Here is a 10,141-nt window from a genome sequence, read left to right as displayed (position 1 = left end):
TATGTTATCACGATCTCCATGCGTCTATCTTTCAAATAACAGATGCCACAGGCCTAATGTGTCTACCTTCCATTTTAATGAAAACATCAGTTTCCATTGCCCTCTTGATTCACAAACAGACTTTTAGCAAATTCAGAAGATAAATTGAGTAATCATTTCTTTGAAGTGAGGTCAAAAATGCAAACATTAGCTCGGGTTTTATAGGCCTTTAAAGGTGCCATTTGTAAAATGTGGCCAGAATTCAAAGGTAGCTGCAATTTAAAAGAGGCATCACCATAGTAACTCACTGTTGCTGCTCTTTGCCAGCCAACCTTGGCTTAAGCTAGTTACTGTTAGCTAATTAGTTCAACTAGCTGTGGCCCTAGGATCACGGGTCACTGTGGGCAACAGTGCTCAGGTCAACAGGGTTGTCGACTCTTAGTGAACACAGAGAGCAGACTGGGCCAGAACACAATTCAGTTTGACAACAGCGAATACAGTATGGAGGTGATTTACAGTGGCTCCGACCAGGACTGTGACTCCGGGGACAAGAAGACTGAGCAGGAGAGTTGGGCATCAAACGGCATTCAGGTATTTATTCAGTGTAGACCCAGAGTAATTCCACATCTTACCCTGTGAACTAAAATTGTATTTCTACCAACCTAGAGGTGAGTGTGGAAATGCAAGCCAAGGTTTGGTAAGTTTTATTTTGTTTATATTGAGAAGAAATTCAAACTCAGGCTGACTAACTGAATAAACAAGCTTTTCTCAGAGGAAAATAAGGTCACCAGAACACTGTTTGAAGCGAGAAAGGTGGCAGGGTCCGCCACATATAAACTAAGTGAAACAGTATGAAATAGTGTTATCCTTTAAGGTTAGTTTGTTTATTCAGTTTATTCAGTCATGAAAATGAAGACTGTGTTTATTTAGTTAGTTTAGGCACACAAAAATAAGACAATGAAGATCTTTCTCTTCGCGTGAAAATGTCTTCCCCCAAACTACATAAGGCACCTTTAAACTGGTAATTGCACATTTAAAATCTTTTAATATTTGTGGTTTGTGGAGAAAATAATGTTAATTCATCAGCGTACATCAGTTCACTGGAATCGGAAGATCAACAAACCACATTCCAAGAATAAAGCCAAAGTGTTGAGTTTTGCAGAGATATGGCTTTTAAATCTCTTTTTAGTGAAATATTCACATTAAGAAATCATGACAGGCTTTAATCAATAAATATAACTTTTGTGTGAAAGGGGTTCTGTTAACGTCATACATGGTAATTTCAAGACAAGACATTACTATTTCATCCCCGCGGCTGAGACATACCAAGATACACATAGAGCATCCCCCGGCAGCTGGGGAAATATGTTGACAGTCGGATCAGATGAGTTATTAAGTCTTTTACACTTTCAACACCAGATCACACCCTTGTAATTGTGGGGACGGTGTGGAGGCCTGTCATAAATGGCAAAAGAGAGGGCTGGGCTGGATAACTCAGCCCTCCGAGTAATACAGATTTGATTTCACCCACATGTTCACCATTGGGATTATGATTGCTCCTTTCTCAAGGCCAGGCTCTGTGTGCTTGTGCACATGTTTGACTTGAGCTGCCTGGTTGTTCGACTGTAATGAACAAGTCTGAGTCTCACTTGGTACAGCTGAGGAGGGCTGCATGATGCAGCTCAACTGATCCAGGCATCTAGTATCAAATCCCAATACAATAATGAACAGGAAACACTTGAGAAAATGGGCACAACATAATGAAATCTGGCAGGTCTGTTACGGTGCGGGTTGTTTTATTTAGCTCAGAACAACACGTTTGACTTTTGTTGCCAAAATAATGATCTGATGGGAGTCTATAAAGTGTGTTGATCAATATCAGTGACTTGATGATTGCTCAACCACTAAGGCTAAAAAGCCTTTTTCTTTGGCGAAAAAGCAAAGCAGAGCAGTGTTACCATGCCCCTGCTGTGCATGGCAATATACCATCACCTAACTAAACATTTCTGTTGAATTATGGCTTTAATAATCTAATCCCTGCCATCTATTCAGCTTCTGTTGATTATGTTGTAATTCCTGCTGGTGACATCATAATGGGGCTTAATAAGATGCACCATTATACCTCTGCATATAAATGATCAAATATGTTTGATGGAGACAATTTAATTGGTTTAGTTTGCATGGGTACATTTTAAGTTATTGCTTTTTTCAAAAATCTAGTTTAAACCAAACCTCAGTAGACACATCAAACCTGAAATTGGTCTTGATTGCCCCCCTTACCACACAATCACTGAAATCAGTCCAATCAGGCTGGTCTTCAGTGGTAAAGGAGGAAAGCATGCACTTAGTGGGTTTTTCTCATTTAAATGATAGTATCTGCTGTGGTAAAGTGAAGTCTTAGCCATCCAATTTGTTCAATACAAGTATTTTTTTTCAGTGTATGTCAACGTGTAGGGGTTCGTGCTTACATGAACAGGTTGCAACTGCATCAGATCAGATATGAGACAGATTCTGTGAGATGCTAAGAAATCGACATATATTTCAGCATGTGAGTGTTTTATTGATCTCTACAGTGTTGCATTTCATGCTAAAGGCATGCCTGTGGGTAATGCAGGCAGCTGAGTGGTGATATATAGGCTACTGTACATCTCAGTAGATGTGGTGGTGTTGCTGGAAGGACTTTATGGGTGTCTGCCGATTTATCCTTGTTAGGAACAAAAGAAACATAACAATGTAGGAATAGAGAATGAGATGTGTTTTAACAAGCAGCCAACCAACAGTTTAGGGGAATTTACTGCATTTCTTGCAAAACCCACCATACTCTGCCTGTGATTGGTTGCTTTCTCCACACTTGACTCAGCAGCAGTAGTTTCCCTGGTGAATGCACCAACCTATTTTGCTTCCTACCCAGTCCTCTACGGGTCCTCATCCTCCTCCGGAGCTCGTTGTAGCCAAGCTCACAATCCACTGTATCAGCTCTGGCACTGGCTATTTTTGTAACCAACTTGAAGTAAAACACAAGCACAATCCATTAACACCACACAACCACTGAACACATGGTTAGAAAACAGCATGCTAGAAGCCAATGTTTGTCTCATTTGTGGTGGGATTAAACACAAAATCAACCCACACCAAACTGCTACCAACCCCCCATTAAACTTCCGGTAAGACAACAAACAAGCTGATCCCCAAATTGTCTAGGTAACTGAGCGTAACTGGGATTTACAACTGTGCTGAAATTACTTGTTAGTCTCTTTTAATGTATTTTTTATATGTTGTGTGTGTGTGTGTGTGTGTGTGTGTGTGTGTGTGTGTGTGTGTGTGTGTGTGTGCGCATGTGTATTTCAGGCGTGAACAGAAGCTACTGTGTGTTTGTAAAGCTTAGAAGTGATTGGATGCATCAACTAAATCAGCTCCTGTCCATCCCATTTTCCCAATCAATCCCACTTTGGATACTGCAGCAGCCCTCCAGATATTTCCTCTGGCTGGGGATCAATAGTGGGATTGAATGATTGAAGACTACTAATCCAATTTACTTTTTACCCCTATTTGACCACGGCCAGTCAGAGGCCCCAAATTGTTTTTCCCTTGCTTTCCTTAATTTAAAGTGGACTAAATGACAGATAGAGACAGAGGGTATTAGTGTCTTTGAGCTTGATTGTGATCACTGGCTGCAGAGTACATCTACGCTTGGTTTGGATTTGTCATTGTACACAGACTCTTCTTTTCAGTGGTAGCGCGTGGTATCCATTTAGGTGAGTGCTGTTACAAATCAGCTGGCTTTCCATCGTATTTACCTTGGCACAGCATCCATTGCTCTGAGATTTGCTCGACGCTGTAGGCGCTTCCTTTGAATTCGAGCCTCTTTGAAAGTCTGGGACACAGAACACAACAGGGCCCTGACTCTATTATGCTCAACAAAGAAGCAGCAAATATGAACCCTGCCATGAACCATTTCAACCATATCCCTATTTTTTGGTGATGGCGAGAGTCTAATGGAGACATGGGGCTCTGCAGCCATTGCTATGTGCCACCATTGCTATTTAGATGGACACACAATCACCTCAAAAGTCGAAGAGACCTTTAGCCCATAGACCACTTGGTAAAAGAAGATTCTGAAATGTGTCCATCGTACTACACCAACTTAAGGACCTTGGTCTGGGACACAGAACACAACAGGGCCTGCACTCTATTATGCTCAACAAACAAGCAGCAAATATGAGCCCTGCTGTCAGTCGCACTTGGTAGAGGAAGACACCTGATTTGTCCATCATCCTACAAAAGTGTAAGATCTTGGTGGCTCACATTAACCCATCTCATCCATTTTAGTGTCATCTTCTGCATTTTGCCGTTCCCATTGCGCCATGTCAATGATGATCCATTGGTGAAGGAAATGAGATACGGCAGGGGGCCTGTCGACAACCATTTCAACATCATACCTATTTTTGCATGATTGCGAGCAGCCCTCTTGGGCCACTTAGTAAAAGAATGACCCGAATTTGTCCGTCGTACTACCCGAACCTCAAGACCTTGGTGGCTCACAGTTACCCATCTGAACCATATTCGCCATCTTCCATATTTTAGCGTTCCCATCGTTTCTTGTCAGGGACAATCCATTGTTGGGAGGATATGAGATCCGGCGGGAGGCCTGTCGAGAATCATTTCAATCTCATCCCTATCCCTTTTGGGTGATTTCAAGAGTCTGATGGAGACAAGGGGCTCTGCAGCCATTGCTAAATGGACACACAATCACCCAAACAGTTGTAGAGACCTTGGTCTCAGTAGAAACCCTCAGACCAGTCTGAATTTGTCCATTGTACTACACAAACCTTAAGACCTTGATGGCTCACAGTAATCAATCTGAACCATCATCGCTCCACCTCCTGCATTTTAGTGTTCCCATTGCATCTTGTCAGGTACAATATATAGGGGGAAGAAAATGAGATGCGGCGGGAGGTCTGAGAGAAAGCTTTTTACTGATTTAAGATCAGCCACAGGTATTAAGCTTCTCTCAGGGCCCAACAAAGATGCGGCAAAAAGCCTAGGCAGGCAGGTGGGAGCTCAGACAACGGGGATTCAGAAAGAAGGAAATCATTGAGATACACTGAGGCAGTGCAATCTGGTAAAATCAGAAAACTGAGGCTTCAATGTTTCTTTTATGTTCAGACGAAAATTAGCGTTGTCTGAGTAAAGGATCAGGAAATGCTGATATGGAATTCATATTTTATTCCTTTACACCATCATCAATTCTATTGCCTAGCTTTGTCTGACTCTGTTCTCATTCCGCACCTTTAATCCCATCTCAATCCCCTTCCGCTTACTGTCCTGTATCTCACATACTTCAGAGGTTTTTCTTGGCATGCGGCAGGAAACAAACCCTCTGCCTTTTTCCTCTCCTCTGGCGTTTCGACTTCGTCATCAGTCTAATGCAATCAGGGCCAGCCACCTGCCCTGGCCACCGCAAACCACCACCTATTACAACAGAGCTTTTGTCCTGACGCACAAAGACACAGAGCCTCTGTTTTCAGAGGGACGGGGATGAGGAAGTGGAAGGAATGAGAGACGGGATGCAGAAACTCAATCCAGTGCAGGTTTGTGCGGCCTTTATGTTCAACGAAATGGGATTAAGTAAAACATACACACATTATGAGCAGGACAAATTCCCAAGAGTTTCATTTCAAAGCTCTTTTACATTTTGCTGTTGTCATGTGAAAACCCCTCTTATGTTTTAAATTCAATTGAAGAATTACATGGTCCTTTAGAGGTGGAGAGCATTCAACACCCTCCAGCATACAAATCCATTTCAAAGAGCGAATTGCTGTTACCACGTGCAGAAAACACAATTTTATGCATGTGAAGTTTTCACCTGACAGATGAATGACGTGTCTGATGGTTAATTGGATGAAGCCAAAGGTGTCTTCCCGTGTGTGTTCATCCATTAAGGGTAACAGTTCAATACCTACAGCATGAGCACAAGGGGCTTTAGTCACCGCAGTCTTGAGGGAAATAAGACAGGAGCGGGTTTGTGTAAAGCTAAATCAATATGCCCTTTGAATGGCAAAAAACACAGACAGCAGAGGTCTTGCATGCATGCGCTATCCATTTGATAGTGTTAGCAGTAACAGAGTCTGATGTATATGTTTTATGAGGCAATAATCCTTCAAGGTTTGTCGTATTTTACTCCAAATGATCATATCCCCCACTACAGATATCATAAAGCAAAATAGTGAAAGCTGCAGTAAAAAGTCACAAAAAAGAAAAGAAAAGATGGATGCACAAAGTACTGATATAAAGGCACGTATGTTTAATGGCTCAAGTACATTGGAACATTTCCCAAACCCTGAACGGTGTCAGTTATTCATACACATGCTGTCTCTAATGCATTACCATGGTGAGACGATTTCTGTTCACTCGCCAAGGTTGAGAAATGGACGACGGTCAGACTTGATTGCAATTTTGACCGACATTTGATAAGGAAAGTTGAGGAGGAACAGTCGCCCTCCTTTCTCTCACTCCTCCCGTTCAATAAAGCACCCATTGAGGGAAGGAAAACAGCAAATGCGTCTTTTCTTTTCACCCTTAGGGGAAAGTACCTCACATTGAGGCTATCACTGAAAGGTCAAGCCTCTCCGAATCTCATAGAAACTCCATTCAGGATACACACTTCCTGTGCCATACTGGGCTCCGTCCAGCTATCACCTCTGTTACAATAACATTTCTGCAACCTGGCGGGGGGATATGAGCTCCAGAGGTGCAGAGAATGTCAGAACAACGCTGTGACCTTTTGATCGTCGTGAATATAGATGGGCATCTAACACTCAGTTGATGTCTGAAATGCAACCTGTGTCTTTCGCATTTGCAGTGCCCTTTCGCTCTGTCACTGCTCTGTCTTTCTTTAACACACCCAAGTTTAACATTTAATATTTTCATTTAGGGCATATAGCACCTTTAAAATGAGATTACACGGTGTCTAACATATCAAAAGGAGCAACAGCAATATAGAAGAGATTTCACTGAAACTAGGGAACAAACATCAACCATCTCCGATGCTTTCTCCATCTTACTGTCATTTAGGCCATTTGTTGAATGGATTTCTTCATCCTGTAAGACTTTTAAAATCAAAGCTTAAATTGGGATAGTCTCAAGGTCTTCATGATTCAAACTGTCGATTGGAACATTTCCCAGAATTGGACCAACACACAAATTGTTTCTAGTGGCTTTTAGCCAAGCTTGCAGCACAACAGAGGGGAGGGCAATGGTGTTGGCATTGTCTGTTGTTCAGGCCAACACTTAGTTCCAGCTTGAAGAATCTCAATAACCATTGGATGGATTGGCATGATTTTTTTATGGACCCTCATGGTTAGTGTGACCACAAGGTTGATGCTTGTAATTCTTGGTGAAATGATCTCAACATCAGTGCCGTGAGACTTAGTACAGACCATCATGTTCCCCACAGGATGAATAGTTTAAACTTTGGTGTTCCCCTAACTTTTCTCTACTCTTACGGTCAAGCCCCCTAAGGGTCATGGTGAGAATTCTTTTAAGACTTCTTTTGCATCCCCTCGCAAAACTTTTGTGTTACCTTGCAATACCTTTATGACCTCTTGCAATATGTTTTGTGTTCCCTTGCATTACCATTGTGTGAAACAATTTTGCCATGACCCTTAGGTCCCTTCTGGGAAGACATCCATACTGTTTCACTCATGTGTTCCCATAAAAGAAGAAGATAGATAGTCCCACATCTAATTTCCCACCTCTGTACAGCTGAAGTGGGTATGAATGTCACATTGACTGTTTTGAGAAGTTGGAAAGTCCACCTCTATAGTTCAACGTCAGAAAGGTGTTCAACCATCCGTCAAGCTTGTTTTGATGGAGAATGCGGGCAGTATTTCACTGGATTGTTGGACTGGAGGTCAGATTTGTTGCTAAATCACTCCCCACTTACTGTACACACCACTGGTCTAGTGGCCTTGCAAATCACTGTAACAAAGAGGGTGATTCTCCCTCTATCCACATGCTGGAGTTTCCTGTAACAAGGCACTCTAACACAAAGTTTATCTTGATACAGCCGCGAGCCAGCGGGTACTCAGATTAAAAAGGTTGGCAGTAAAACAGACCCCTTGAATGAATGGTGCATTGTTGATCAATTCGACACTGATCATACAGCGGCCGTTCGGTTGAACGGATGTATAAAACAAATCATAAAAGGGGTTTTTCTATGGCTTTATGACCCAGAAGCACGATAACTCACTGAAACAATATCCTCAAAACACACTACATCCACTGAAATCCCCCCGGCTGCAGTTGTGTGGCTTTGTGGAAGCTTTGCGGTGTGTGTCCAAAGCCAGACTTGTACCTCCGGCTGAAAAACAAAGACAAGTGCCTCTTTCACCATGTCACTGTGACTGGTTATCTTCCCACGCAGTCATGTGAGTGCGCACACACACACACACACACACACACACACACAGAAGCCAAGGCAGCGTTGCCAACTACAGCCCGCTACCTCTTACAAACCTCATATTTATGCAGACATTTTGTGTGTTTTCTGGCTGACAGTGATGGGACTTTGTTGACATGCCACAGCAGCAGTGAGGAGATGAGCGAAAGCAGGAGGAAAAGCAGGCGTGAGATAATATGAGGAAGGAGAAGAAACGTAATGAGAGGTGAGGAGAGGCGAGGAGCTCCATGACAGGTCTACAGTTGGGAGAAGAAGAAAAAAGATGAAGCAGTGGAGACAAACTAAGAAGAGGGAGGCAGGAGTTGCAAAGTCAGCAGTCAGGAGACAGGTGTGTGGGGGTGAGGAGCCCTTATGTGAGCTACAGTGAACCGCTGGTATAGGCAAGTTTGTGTGTAGTGTGTGTGCGCGTTGTCCACTATAAGTAAAGATCCCAGATGAAATGGGTTCATACATCGTTCTCCTAATGGTGTTGGCCCTGAGTCAAATCTCTGAGATACCTCTTTTTCTCTCTCATTATTACCTAACGACTTCAGGATCTGTCTCCATTTAGCACTATTTTAGTGCGAGTGTCATAACGGTTGAGATTTACTGCAGACCCCCTCCCCCCCACCCCATTTAGCAAACCCAAACATGTTTCCGCCAAGCAGACAGCTGGATTAATAGTGAGATTTCAGTGTTTTTTCAAGTCACCAGGATGTTAATATCTTTTTTCAGGTCCCAACATGAGGCTCTGCTCTTGCAGCACATCCTCTACTCGTGAAGGCGGTCCGCACTAAAGCCATAAAATGGTCTAATATAAATGTTGATTTTGTAAGATGGTATCTGTGAAAGGGGCCATGTGAAAGCACAGAGAGAGCGAGACTTTGTTTAGCAAAGAGCGCATGGCACAAGATAAGAATGTTTTTGACTCAAATGGATTAATTCAAATATTTGCATGGAATTAAATACGTGTTCATGTGGAAAAATAATGTTCTGAGTGATGGTACAGTCAGAGGAAGTGGTAGTTTAGCGGGGCTGGAAAAAAATGACCATATCCTAAAAATGAAATGCAGCAGATCATTTCCTGAAACTTTAAATTAAGTTTCAAATTAAACAGGCCAATCTCTGCATAGTTAAAAATAAAAAATTGCTCATTTAAAAATGTGCTTTTTTTTAAATACAAAAGTTTTAGTGTAGTTAACTTCTTCAAATGATTCATCAATGACCTGTATGTTGGGCTGCAACTTTTTTTTACTACATACTAACCTGCTTATATATATACATATATATATATGTATACATATATATGTATGTATATATACATATATATGTATATATATATATATATATATATATATATATATATATATATATATATATATATATATATGTATATATATATATACATATATATATATACATATACATATATATATATAAGCAGGTTAAAAGGCAATATCTGTATTGTTGTATTTTTTTTTTGTTTATTAATTTTATTGGAATTTGGTGTGCATTAGTGTCTAAACCTGTTTTTTGTTTTCTTAATATACCATGTTTTTTCCATCAATTGTAAAGCAGTTTGAATGGCATTTTGATTTGTTTTGAAAGGTGCGATATAAATAAAGTTTGATTGCAGGCACATAATACCTTGCAAAAACCTAAAATGACATCTTCAAAATGCTGTTCTTAACCGTGAAGGTATTCAGTTTATAATAATATACA

General features: G+C 41.3%; 1 long non-coding RNA gene across 1 annotated transcript; it reads left to right on the top strand.

The window, feature by feature from the left end:
* Nucleotides 1-311: 311 nt before the first annotated feature.
* LOC115571415 (uncharacterized) lies at nucleotides 312-9,658 on the top strand. Its single transcript, XR_003981921.1, has 3 exons — nucleotides 312-570; nucleotides 8,539-8,768; nucleotides 9,155-9,658. It is a non-coding gene; the product is annotated as an uncharacterized LOC115571415 (long non-coding RNA).
* The last annotated feature ends 483 nt before the right edge of the window (nucleotides 9,659-10,141 follow it).

The sequence above is a fragment of the Sparus aurata genome, chromosome 20 (genome assembly GCF_900880675.1).
Source record: "Sparus aurata chromosome 20, fSpaAur1.1, whole genome shotgun sequence".
In the NCBI taxonomy this organism is placed as follows: Eukaryota; Metazoa; Chordata; class Actinopteri; order Spariformes; family Sparidae; genus Sparus; species Sparus aurata.
This window is presented reverse-complemented; position numbering and strand designations above follow the sequence as displayed.